The following is a 12,263-nucleotide window of genomic DNA, read 5'->3' on the forward strand; positions in this document are numbered from 1 at the left end:
ATATAAGTATTTATATATATAAGAGAATATATCAACTATAGACGTATATACTATATAAGACTATATATATATATATATATATATATACGGTACATATATGAGTCATTATATATATAGACTGTGTATATATAATCTTCTTATATATTATATCTTATATAGCATATATATATAGTATATCTAATAATGATTCTTAAAGCCAGATAGTGTTGTTTGAACATCCCCAAATAATTTTATGTATGCACTTTTATACATTCTGGGTATTGTGCTCTATTTCTGTTTTTGCTCCACAGAAGGAAGTAAGTCATCTGAGTCTGGAACAACATGAGGGTGAGTAAACGACGACAGAAGTTTCATTTGTGGATGAACTATCTCTTTAACTTTCACAGCCACACATGCGCTCGACTGCAGCTACTCTATTCCCCTTTTCCTGAGGGCATTATCTTCCTGTAATGTGATAAAGAAGAATACAACTCACTTGTACGGCTATTTGTTATTGTCTTCATTAAATGATGGCCTGTGAATCACCGTAATGGCCTGTGTGATTTCCTCCGGCTCTGGAGGCTAAAGAAAAATGTGGCTTGTGTGAACTCCTGAGACAATTTACCAAGTTTATTTGTCATTTACTAACTAAAAATCACATTATCAGTCAAACGGAATGATATTAACATGAGGATATTCTTACCGTTCTACCAAAGCAAGCAGGCACACGTGTAATAAAAACCGTCCTGACCATCAATCCCAATTTTCATAGCTTCATCCTGAAATTATCACTTTAATCATTTTTGGATTGATTTTCTTGTTTTCCCAAGTCCGGCTTCAGCACAGGGAGAGCGTCGGACTGCCGCGACCCACTTAGATTAATCTTATTTGAGCTTTGCCTTCAACACCATGTCACTTTCTGCATCCCGTGAACCAAACAGCACTGTAATTATTCTCATTGGTTGAGTAAAGAAATGGGATGCTCTGTCCCTCCACCTGTCTGTCTGTTTTATTTGCACCAGTCTGAAAAGACCTGACGTGCTCAATGCATAGATTTCTAAGAACAACTACTAAACAAAGAGAGCTTTGAAAACATACTAAATGAATCCTATTGCTTTTAATGACTCTGTATGAATGAACACCGTGCAAACAGACTCTTCCTTATTGCTTCTTTCTCCTGCTCACGCAAACATACGAACGGACAAACACAAACACGTGTGCGTACATCATTGCACTATTTTTGTCAAAGTTGGTATCAGTGTCTGCCAGGCTAAAGCCCTCAAGCTTTGTTTAAAATGGGACAGCAGTAACATGCTATTGGATTGTAACAGAACTAAAAGTATGATGGTTGGGTTTTCCTTTGAGCTTTGGCCAACATCGCACCCGACGCTTGCCAGAATCAATGTGTGTGTGATTCTGAATGCATCTGAAATGTTTGCCAATAATAGCTCGACACAAAAGATCATCCGAAACCAATCTGCGGAGGTCAGTGCATAAAGGGTTCTTCCAAATTCACAGAAATTCTCCATTCTGTAACTTTTGTGTCTCTGTGATTATGATGATAATGATGATACTGCCATTTAAAAAATGTTACTTTAAATGATACAAGTGTGACAATCAGATGCTTTCAAAGTAAGTCCTGTACACATGCATAAGTGAAGGTCACATTTTGACACAAAAATATTATATTTTGCATTAAAGAGGCCCTTTTACAAAGTCTTGATGTTGTTTTTGTCTCTACTAGATTGAATGTAGATTATTTTCCTCATTGTTGCAGCTCCTCTCTTCCCAGTCTATCAGTAACGCTCTGTTTAGTTCCTGTCTCTATGAAGCCCCTCCTTCTGAAAAGCACAATGTGCTCTGATTGGTCGAATGGAGCAGTGTGTTGTGATTGGTGTTTGGGAAATGCCCCACCCCTTACCATAACACACTACTAACTAACTCAACCAAGCCCCGCCCCTTTATTTTGCATATATGCCTTGGGCGGGAATTATTTAAATGAGGAATATTGTGATGTTACTTTTTTATTTTTTTATCACAATTAAGCACATTTTTGTGTCTAAAATTTTCTTTAATGTTCATTCTTAATGCTGCTTCTCAAAGATTTTTTAATATATTTTTATGGATTAAAACTGGAAACAGAAAGTATTGCCAAAATAAGTTAAGAAAATATTATTACCACAATTTAAGAGATTCTGTAAAACAACACTCTAAAAAATGCTGGGTCAAAAACAACCCAAGTTGGGTTGAAAATGGACAAACCCAGTGATTGGGTTGTTTTAACCCAGCGGTTGGGTTAAATGTTTGCCTAACATGCTGGGTAGTTTTATTTAACTCAACTATTGTTTAAAAATTACTGTATGTCTGGATTAAAATGAACCCAAAATAGGTTGGAAATCAGACACATAATCACTAGAGGCAACAATAATAATCAAAAGGTGAACATTTGTTATGTTTATTGTTATTAATTAAACATATTAATAAATGTCCATTTATTAAACATATTAATAAACATTAATCATTTTAAAGCAGCCATACAGTATTTTTTAAACAATATTTGGGTTAAATAAAACTGCCCAGCATGTAGGGCAAACATTTAACCCAATTGCTGGGTTTGTCCATTTTCAACCCAACTTGGGTTGTTTTTGACCCAGCATTTTTTAGAGTGAATGACAATCTTTGGTTAAACCAGTATTAAATCAAGGCAATATAACAATATTGCCATAATACATTTTTATATAATTAACTAGAAATTATTACTATTTCTAAAAAATGCTGGGTTAAAAACAACCCAAGTTGGGTTAAATATGGACAACCCCAGCAGTTGGGTTAAGTTAGTTTTGGGTTAGTTTTATTTAACTCAACTATTGTTTAAAATTACTTGCTTAAAATGAACCCAAAATAGGTTGGAAATGAACATTTATTAATATGTTTAATGAATAATAATTAAACAATAAATATTTCTTAAATTGCTTATTAACAAATGTTAACCTTTTGATTATTATTGTTGCCTCTAGTAATTATGTGATTTAATTTCCAACCTATTTTGGGTTCATTTTAAGCCAGACATATAGTCATTTTTCATCAATAGTTGAGTTAAATAAAACTACCCAGCATGTTGAGCAAACATTTAACCCAACTGCTGGGTTTGTCCATTTTTAACCCAGTTTGGGTTGTTTTTAACCCAGCATTTTTAGAGCGTATTAATACAATTTAAGAGATTCTGTAATACAATGATTATTTTTGGTTAAACCAGTATACAATCGCCTTGATTATTAATTTAAATCATTACTGACACAATTTAAGTGATGCACCATTATTTTTCTGCATCACAGTAAAGAGAATTAGTTTTTTAATGAGATTCTTGCATTACAGTCATGAAAATAATGTCACACGGGAAAAATTCTGACTGGTCCTGCATCGTCATGACAGATTCTGTGAATCTGACCCGCATGGGGTCATCTGTGATGGTATATCTGCCACAAATAGTCATTAGAGTTTCAGATTTTCATTCTGAAATCACTGGAACGGGACTGAGGGCCTGCGCCGCATATGTCCTGTCGCCCACTTCATGACTATACACATTAAACAGCAGCCGGGTTCTCGCTTTATGAAACATGAATCACACATGGGTTAAGTTCCAGTTACACAGATGATCGCATTATGCAGTCTGTGCATTACGCTAATGGCTCGCTGCATTTTCTCCAAAGACAGCGCAGGAAGAGCCTATTAAAGACGGACCGGGGTTCAGCGTACAGTACGCCGTTTCACCTCAGTTTGGTGTGACACCAGCCATGATAAGACATCTGACACCTGACACGCAGAAACCCCCAAATTACAACCTTGTAACGGTGATTTATCTGGAGCAAAGCTGCAAATCTTTTATGCCAAAGAGCAGCGTGAACCTTTTTCCTCGAGTTCACCGCTAAGAAATGCTGGTTCAAGGACAAGTTAAACCAGCAGCTCAAGTGTCGTTTTGATGGAGATACTTTCTATCAATGAAGATTTCATATTTCACCCCAAAATCAGAAAATAAGAAGGGGTTTAATAGCACATTTAATCCTAAAATGTACTCATTACTCATCCTAAAATTCAGAATAAATTCAAATAAGCTCAGCATTATATATCTTTACAATAAGTTTCATTAGTTTACTCTATAAGCTATCATACTTAGTTCATGTTAATTTTCACATTTACTAATACATTATACAAATCAAAAGTTGTGTCTGTTAATATTATTAAATGAACCTGAGCTGACAGTTGTATTTTTATAGACTAGTGTTAACAAAAAATAAATGCATTGCACACTGTTCATATTAATGCATTAACCAATGTAAACTAATGTAATGTATTAAGATTTTTTTAAAAATCCATAATTATGGGACTATTGTCATGAAAATAATGTCATGTCAAAAATCCTAAAGCAGGCTTTATTTAATGCTTCATCAAACTACAAATTATTTCGGTTACACTTTATTTTAAGGTGTCCTTACAATATAATTATACATTTAAGTACTGCAGTTCATCTATAGTATCATCCTATAGTAGGTTTAGGATTAGGTTTAGGGTTAGTTGCATGTAATTATGCATAATTTATAGTTAGTAACTACACGTAACGTGTAACAATGACACTGTAAAATAAAGTGTTAGCATTATTTCAAATGACACAACAATTGTGCTGCAGTAAGTACAGCTGCCCTTATAGCTTTAATGGGTCAAGGGTCACAATTGCCTGAATGACACAAGTGCTTTGACCTCTTGTAAAAGGGTCTGTTTACAGTTCTGAACTGTTTGACTGACTAAACAGGTCAAGTGACTAGATTTTATTGTAACTAGGTTTAGTTTTAACAAGATTTTTGAACATTTTAAACTGGGAGCAATGATAAGAATGTATTATTTCAGAATATATATAGTCTAGTATATATAATATATACTGTCAGGTGGAAACCATTGGTCACCCTTTGCATCTGTCTGTGGGTTTTGCAAATATTTAACCAGTTAAAGATATCTAAAAAACTCCTTTGGCTTCTCAAACTGTCAATCAAACCTCATAACCCCACCCACCTCTATTGTGACTGAAGTTCCAAATGCAGTTTTGAACGTCTCTGCTTGTTTGCAATGCAATGGTAAATAAAGAACTGGTTCTTTGAATAAGTACAGTGTTTTCTTTACTCAAGAAACACTGTTTATATATAAAGGCTGATGTTTTATGTATTTGAGGAGGAGAGAAGAGTGTCTTAGTCGAGTCACGGCCAATACTGTCTTAAATAGCTTGCGCGAAGCACTTCGTGAGATTTTGCCCAAATGACAGATGAAATTGAGCGCCCCCATATAGCTACAGTAAACTTAATAACCTGTGAGTTAATGAAAATGTAATGTGATGCACTTACTGCCTCAGCTGTGGCCGTTCTAATGACGGATAAAACACGTAAGTATGAAATTCTCTGGTCAAAAACCTCGATTTGAGCTTGATTTTGGTAAAATTTTAATAATATAATGACACATGCCAAATGTCTGACCATATAAAAAGCCACAATATCAACTTTGACAACATGGTGTTTCATTATTATTAAAAATGCAATGTTTTTTCCATTTCCTGAAAAGTAACATTTCAGAGGTTTCGGCCCAACATCATATGTATATTGGCAAAAAAAAAAGGCAAACTACAGCTGCATATATATCCTGACATATATTTTGTATATCTCAAGGCATTTTGAGGTGAAATATGACACAAGCAGGAGTTTTCCTGAGATTCACTGAGTTTCTGCAGACTGTTTAGATCCAGCTCAATCCGTCTGAAGTGTGATTCTGACCTGAGCAGCAAAGCACTGGAACGACCTAATCAATGAAAGGGGTTTTACAGCAGGTCCACATTCCCTTGAGGATTCATTCAAAGCCCAGATTAGTGGGCGGCCATTCGCTAATGTGGGTTTTTTCCCTCGGTAAGCATGGATACAAACAGTCCAGCAACTAAACTTAAACCGGGTTACAAATCCCTGGACACCGCAGGTCATTTTCAGAGAAGGTGGGCATCAAGGTTACTCATCAAGTGTCTGTTTTGTGATGACACAAACAAATGACACAACAATTACACTGCGGTAGGTGCACAGCTGTCCTTGGAGCTTCAATACGGGTCACTTTAATGGGTCATTTGTTGACCGGCCAAGGGGCAAAGGTCACAATGGTCTAAATGACACAACAAGTGTTTTGACCACTAGGAAAAGGGTCTGTTTACAGTTCTGTTTGACCCTCTAAATAGGTCAAATGACCAGATTTTATTGTAACTAAATTAAATTTTAACAAGATTTTTGAACATGTTGAACTGGGAGCAATGATCAGAATGTTTACTTCAAAATACAAAATAGAAATATGTGTGTGTTTGTGTGTGTGTATATGTCTCATTAGTTAGTGTGTTAACATGAACTAACAGTCAGCAATGCATGTTTTACAACATTTATTAATCTTTGTTAATGTTCGTTAATACAAATCCAGTTCTTCATTGTTTGTTCACAATGCATTAACTAATATTAACAAATACAACTTTTGATTTTAAAAATGTATTAGTAAATGTTGAAATGAAAATGAACTAATATTAATAAATATAATATAATATAATAATACAAGTATTGTTCATTCTTATTCAATGTTGGCTAATATAGTTAACTAATGTTAATAAAATGAAACCTTAATGTAATGTAAAGTGTTACCATGTTAACATATCAAACTGCTTAAAATATTTTTATACGGTACTATTTTCTCCTACATATATATGCATAGAAAGAATATAAAACTATATATATGCACATATATACACACAATAAATTTTCATATATATATATATATATATATATATATATATATATATATATATATCTTGAATTGTGTGATTAAAATATATATAAGCTATAATAAAATTATTATTTTTTTCAAAAGGCTGAAAATGCTATATATATATTAACATATAAATGAAAATGTACATATGCTTAGAAAAAATACAAACTATATATGCACATTTATTCTAGATATATATATGAAAATGTATTTTGTAACTAAAATATAAATTAGTTACATTAAAATTATAAATATATATATATATATATATATATATATATATATATATTTTTTTTTTTTTTTTAAAGGCTGAATATGTGTGTATTTATATATTTTTTTCTTCTTTTTTTTCAAAAGACTGAAAATGTTTAAATATAGATATTTTTTAGCCATGTTGCATAGTCCTATCCTCGGAGTAAAGTGCATCATCTTGTCACTTATCCATTAATTGCTCCAGCTCTGTATTTCCCCTGTACAGGATCTTCTGCTGCTAATCCATTTTCAGCTCCGGGGGAAGAAGAAAGATCTGCTGACAGCTTACACAACCTCCCCGACCCCCAGCAGCTGATAACTGTTTATCATGAGGTCAAACGAGCAGCGGTGGCAGTGTAGACCAACAGCGGTGCTAATGTATAGTTTCAAGCATGCGTCCCATTAATGGCTTCACTCTGAGCTGATCTAATGACAGACCTGTTAAATTTGGCTCAGTGACAGACAAAAACTCTCCCCCAGTGTGCTGGAGCTCTCGGAGATCCAGGTTCGGTAACTCGGCCAAATTATGTCAACATGAAACATTGCTTGTCATTGTTTTCATAATAGTGGAATAAAGTGGACGTATTGAAGTCAAGCTGGGTTATGGAAGACACAAAATATGAAACAGTGTGCATCTACACAGGGGACAGAAACTGTCTCAGATTGCTTAGATGAGAATAGATGAGGCCATAGGCCACTTGTCACAAATAAATTATGAGTGGCAAAACAAATAATGATTCCAAGGTCAGCGCTGCTGCTACAGCCACACAACGTCCACGATCACTGCTTCTCGAAATCAAGACATCGAGACCAATTAAACAAGCCTACTATGTTTTGCTTGCTTTAAAGGATTAGTTCACTTTCAAATTAAAATTTCCTGATAATTTACTCACCTCCATGTCATCCAAGTCTTTCTTTCTTCAGTCGAAAAGAAATGAAGGTTTTTGATGAAAAAATTCCAGGATTATTCTCCATATAATGGACTTCAATGGACCCCAAACGATTGAAGGTCAAAATTACAGTTTCAGTGCAGCTTCAAGGAGCTTTAAACGATCCCAGACGAGGAATAAGAGTCTTACCTAGAGAAACCATAGCTCATTTTCTAAAAAAAAAAAAATTACAAATGTATACATTTTAACCATAAATGCTCATCTTGAACTAGCTCTCTTCTTCTTCTTCTCTATTTGAATTCCAGCAGTGTAGACACTGCTAAGTGTATTACTGCCCTCCACAGGTCAAAGTTTGAACTAAATTGTCATATTCAATATGCTAGAGTAAGTATATAACAATTAGTTCAAACTTTGACCTGTGGAGAGCATTAATACACTTAGCAGAGTCTACACTGCTGGAATTCAAATAGAGAAGAAGAAGAAGAAGAGAGCTAGTTCAAGATGAGCATTTATGGTTAAAATGTATACATTTTTATTTTTATTTTTTTTAGAAAATGAGTGATGGTTTCTCTAGATAAGACTCTTATTCCTCATCTGGGATCATGTAGAGCTGCACTGAAACATTTGGCATTTGGACCTTCAACCGTTTGGAGTCCATTGAAGTCCACTATATGGAGAAAAATCCTGGAATGTTTTCATCAAAAACCTTCATTTCTTTTCGACTAAATAAATAAACACATGAACATCTTGGATGACATGGGGGTGAGTAAATTATCAGGAAATTTTCATTTGAAAGTGAACTAATCCTTTAAAGAGTTCCTGATCAATTATATTAGCAATAGTGTTTTTAATCACAGTCAGTCTCAGCCAATCAGAACAAGATCCCCAGAGATCATACATCACCGATCGACAATATGACAGATGACTCCCAGTTTGTCATAATTAGAGTGATGTGGCATGAGTAATGATTCTCAACACGGCCTTTGAATAAATGCAAATAACTATTATATCACTGAGAATTATCACATCATTGCTGTCTGTTACGATCACTTCCTGTTTATTCATCCCAGCTCACACACACACAAACACACACACACACACACACACACACACACACAAGACTTTGATAACATTATTCAAAAAGTATTACATTATGTTGACATACTATAGTAAGTATATTTATAGTGTTTTTGAACCATACTATAGTAAATTGTAGTATACTGTATATATTATAGTATTTACAACACTTTGTTAATGAATGCTACCGCATAGTTAACTGATAAACTAATACTGTAGTTTTTACTACAGTAAACTGTAGTGTATTGCAGTATAGTTGTAGAAAACTTAGTACAGTATTGGGTGAAGTAATTTGTTTATATTACTAGTTGTTATATTACCACAGCAACTAGAAATACCACAACAAATCAGTCCAAGTACTTTCCTATAGTATGGTTCAAAAACACTAAAGTATTTTTACTACAGTGATATTTAATATTGCTACGGAAATAATCAGGGGTTATTCATGATCTTTTGTAATTTTGTTAATGCTTTTACACTTAAATTTCCTTTTAATGTTCGATGGTATAAGGGTGAGTAGAATAATGTCATCTCATTGTACCCACCCACGTGAAAAAATAGGCTACTATAGTAATTTATAGTGTTTTTGAACCATACTATAGTAAATTGTAGTATACACTGTATATATTACAGTATTTACAACACTTTGTTAATGAATGCTACTGTAGCATTAACTATAGTGAACTGATCAACTGTAATAAATACTGTAGTTTTTACTACAGTAAACTGTAGTGTTTTGTAGTATAATATAACTTATAGTTGTAGAAAACTTGTTTGTTTATATTTCTAGTTGTTAGCCTATATTACCACAGCAACTACAACAAATTAATTCAAAAGTATGGTTCAAATCACTAGTAGGCTATTTTTCATGTAGATCAGGGAATAGATCCATACAGTAACATATACCTTTGATTATTTATAATAATCATTCGTTTGACCTAAATTGCATTAAGTATGTAATTACGATTGTAGATTAGCAATATTTCGTGGTCAGCGATGTTGTTGTTTAGTTTTACTGCACAACATCGACACGATTTCACTTTTTATCGACACGAATTCATGTTTTAGTCTCTTACTTGTACTGTTAGTCGAATTAAACATATAAATGGGTGTCGTGGGAGATTTTTTTACCTCAGTGTGTTTTCAGCACCTTGGACAAGAGCGCGAAGATTTCGCGCGCTGGTGAAAAAGGCGCGTTTTTGACCTTTAAATACACCAAGGAGCGTTTTCTTCTTAACGTTATTTTTTTATTTTAAATTATTTTATTTTAATTTTTAAATTAAAATTAGGAACTTACTACTTTTTACTACTTTTAGTTTAACTACTTCACTGTAGTCTTAAAAACAGAATCGCGCATAGGCGCGAGACGCTAAAAAAAAAGCGACATTCACACACCTGTTCATGTTCCTGTAAACACACACACACACACGAGCTGACAGCGAACAGAAATCGGATCTGATGTGATTAAGACGAGCGCTCTATTGTGTTAAAATATAATGTCTTTAAATTGCGTCATTAGAAATCAACAAAATCACAAACATCCTTAAATATCCACCTTTTCCCCTAATATACTTTTAATAAAACTATACATTTACAGAATGTTGTCATTAAACAAAACCAGACGCAACAACTAATTCCCATTAAAATCTGATTTGTCGCGTCGCGTTGTCTTTGATATTTAGATAATTTGATCATCTAAAGCTGATTTGACACAATAAATAAAGGTGACTTGACTTGACATCCAATGAATCGCGATCGATGAATAATAAAACTTTTTTTGCATTCATGCATAAATGTCTGTATCAAAATATATATAATAAAAGGCGACCACTTACATGTGAAACTTCGCTTGTGAAAGTCTTCACACATTTCCTCTGATCAACAGAAAGAGCCACAGGAAAGCCATGACGAAAATCCCCAGCATGCAAAATCAAGTTGCGCATTTAATGTTCCAAGTTCAGTGTGAAGTGAATCCAAAGAGCATTAAATTCCCTCTTCACCTCATCCATTGATCCTCAGTTCCCAGTGAACACACAGAGGCTCATGAAGTGTTGGAAAAGCAGAGCTGATTCTCCTGTATGTTGATGTGCTTCACAGTCTGAACTGATCTGAGAGCAGCAGCAGCAGCAGCAGCAGCAGTTCAGATGTTCAGATGTTCCGCCTCCTCCACGAACACCATCTGCTTCTACCGCTTTACACAGTTTGTTTGGCCAAAAAGTGAATAAAGTGCATCATGTTTTGTCATATGGGTTGCTTTGGGTTTCGTAATGTAGGCTGGAGGGAAGAACAGATGCGTGTTGAGTTCAGGATTTGGGTGTTAAAGCTAAAAATTATTTGCACGAGAATGCATTCTGTATTAAATGTAGGAAAATGCATCCACCATGCATTGTGTATTAAATGATTTATCTCACGCATATGGACTGGAGATGGAGATACTTGTCGAATATGTAAATAAATATGTGATTATTAATGAAGTTTGCTCACCTGAGAGGAGTGTGAATGATGTGGAATATGAGTTTGTATCTCCATCTATTGGTCAGAGAGAGTCTCGCAGGACACTTGTGTTTCTCAAATCCACTGAGTGATCTTGTGCATGCTGTTTATTTCGAATATAAGATTAATAAAAGAATTAATAGTTGAAATACTCAGTGTTGAGATGTGAGTTTTATTGACTATAAACGGGCAGTTCTTTGCGTTCGACTGCGCTGCAATACTTCCCATATCTGCCACATAAGGAGAAAAAACATCATAATTATGACCTAAAAGTCGAAGTTTTTTTGTAATAACATGAAAAGTCAAAATGATGACTTAGTATGTCATTTTGTCACCTTTTGTCTTTTTTTTTTTTTTTTTGTCAGATTAGATTTTTATTAGATTAAAAATCGAAATTAGGATTTAGTATGTCATTATTATGACTTTTTTGTCATAATATTGATTTTTTAATCTCATAAATTAGATTTTCATTACATAAAAGAGTCAAAATGTTGGCTAAGTATGTCATTATAGTGACTTTTTGCCATAATTTCGATTTTTTTAATCTTAAAAATTAGATTTTCATGGCATAAAAGAGTCAAAATTTTGACTTAGTAAGTCATCAATATGACTTTTTTGCCATAATTTAAATTTTTTTATCTCATAAATTAGATTTTCATGGCATAAAAGAGTCAACATTTTGACTTAGTAAGTCATCATTATGATTTTTTGCCATAATTTTTTTTATGACAAAGTCGAAAT

At 33.8% G+C, this 12,263-nt stretch overlaps 1 protein-coding gene across 1 annotated transcript in view; it reads right to left on the reverse strand.

Annotated features, from left to right (window-relative positions):
- Nucleotides 1-11,120, reverse strand: part of scn5lab (sodium channel, voltage gated, type V-like, alpha b) — a 201,226-nt gene extending 190,106 nt beyond the window's left edge. Inside the window, exon 1 of the mRNA XM_067377647.1 lies at nucleotides 10,865-11,120. The gene's annotated coding sequence lies outside the window, so the exon portion shown is untranslated. The remainder of the gene's footprint in view (nucleotides 1-10,864) is intronic.
- Nucleotides 11,121-12,263: the final 1,143 nt, after the last annotated feature.

This window comes from Chanodichthys erythropterus, chromosome 23 (assembly GCF_024489055.1).
Source record: "Chanodichthys erythropterus isolate Z2021 chromosome 23, ASM2448905v1, whole genome shotgun sequence".
NCBI lineage: Eukaryota > Metazoa > Chordata > Actinopteri > Cypriniformes > Xenocyprididae > Chanodichthys > Chanodichthys erythropterus.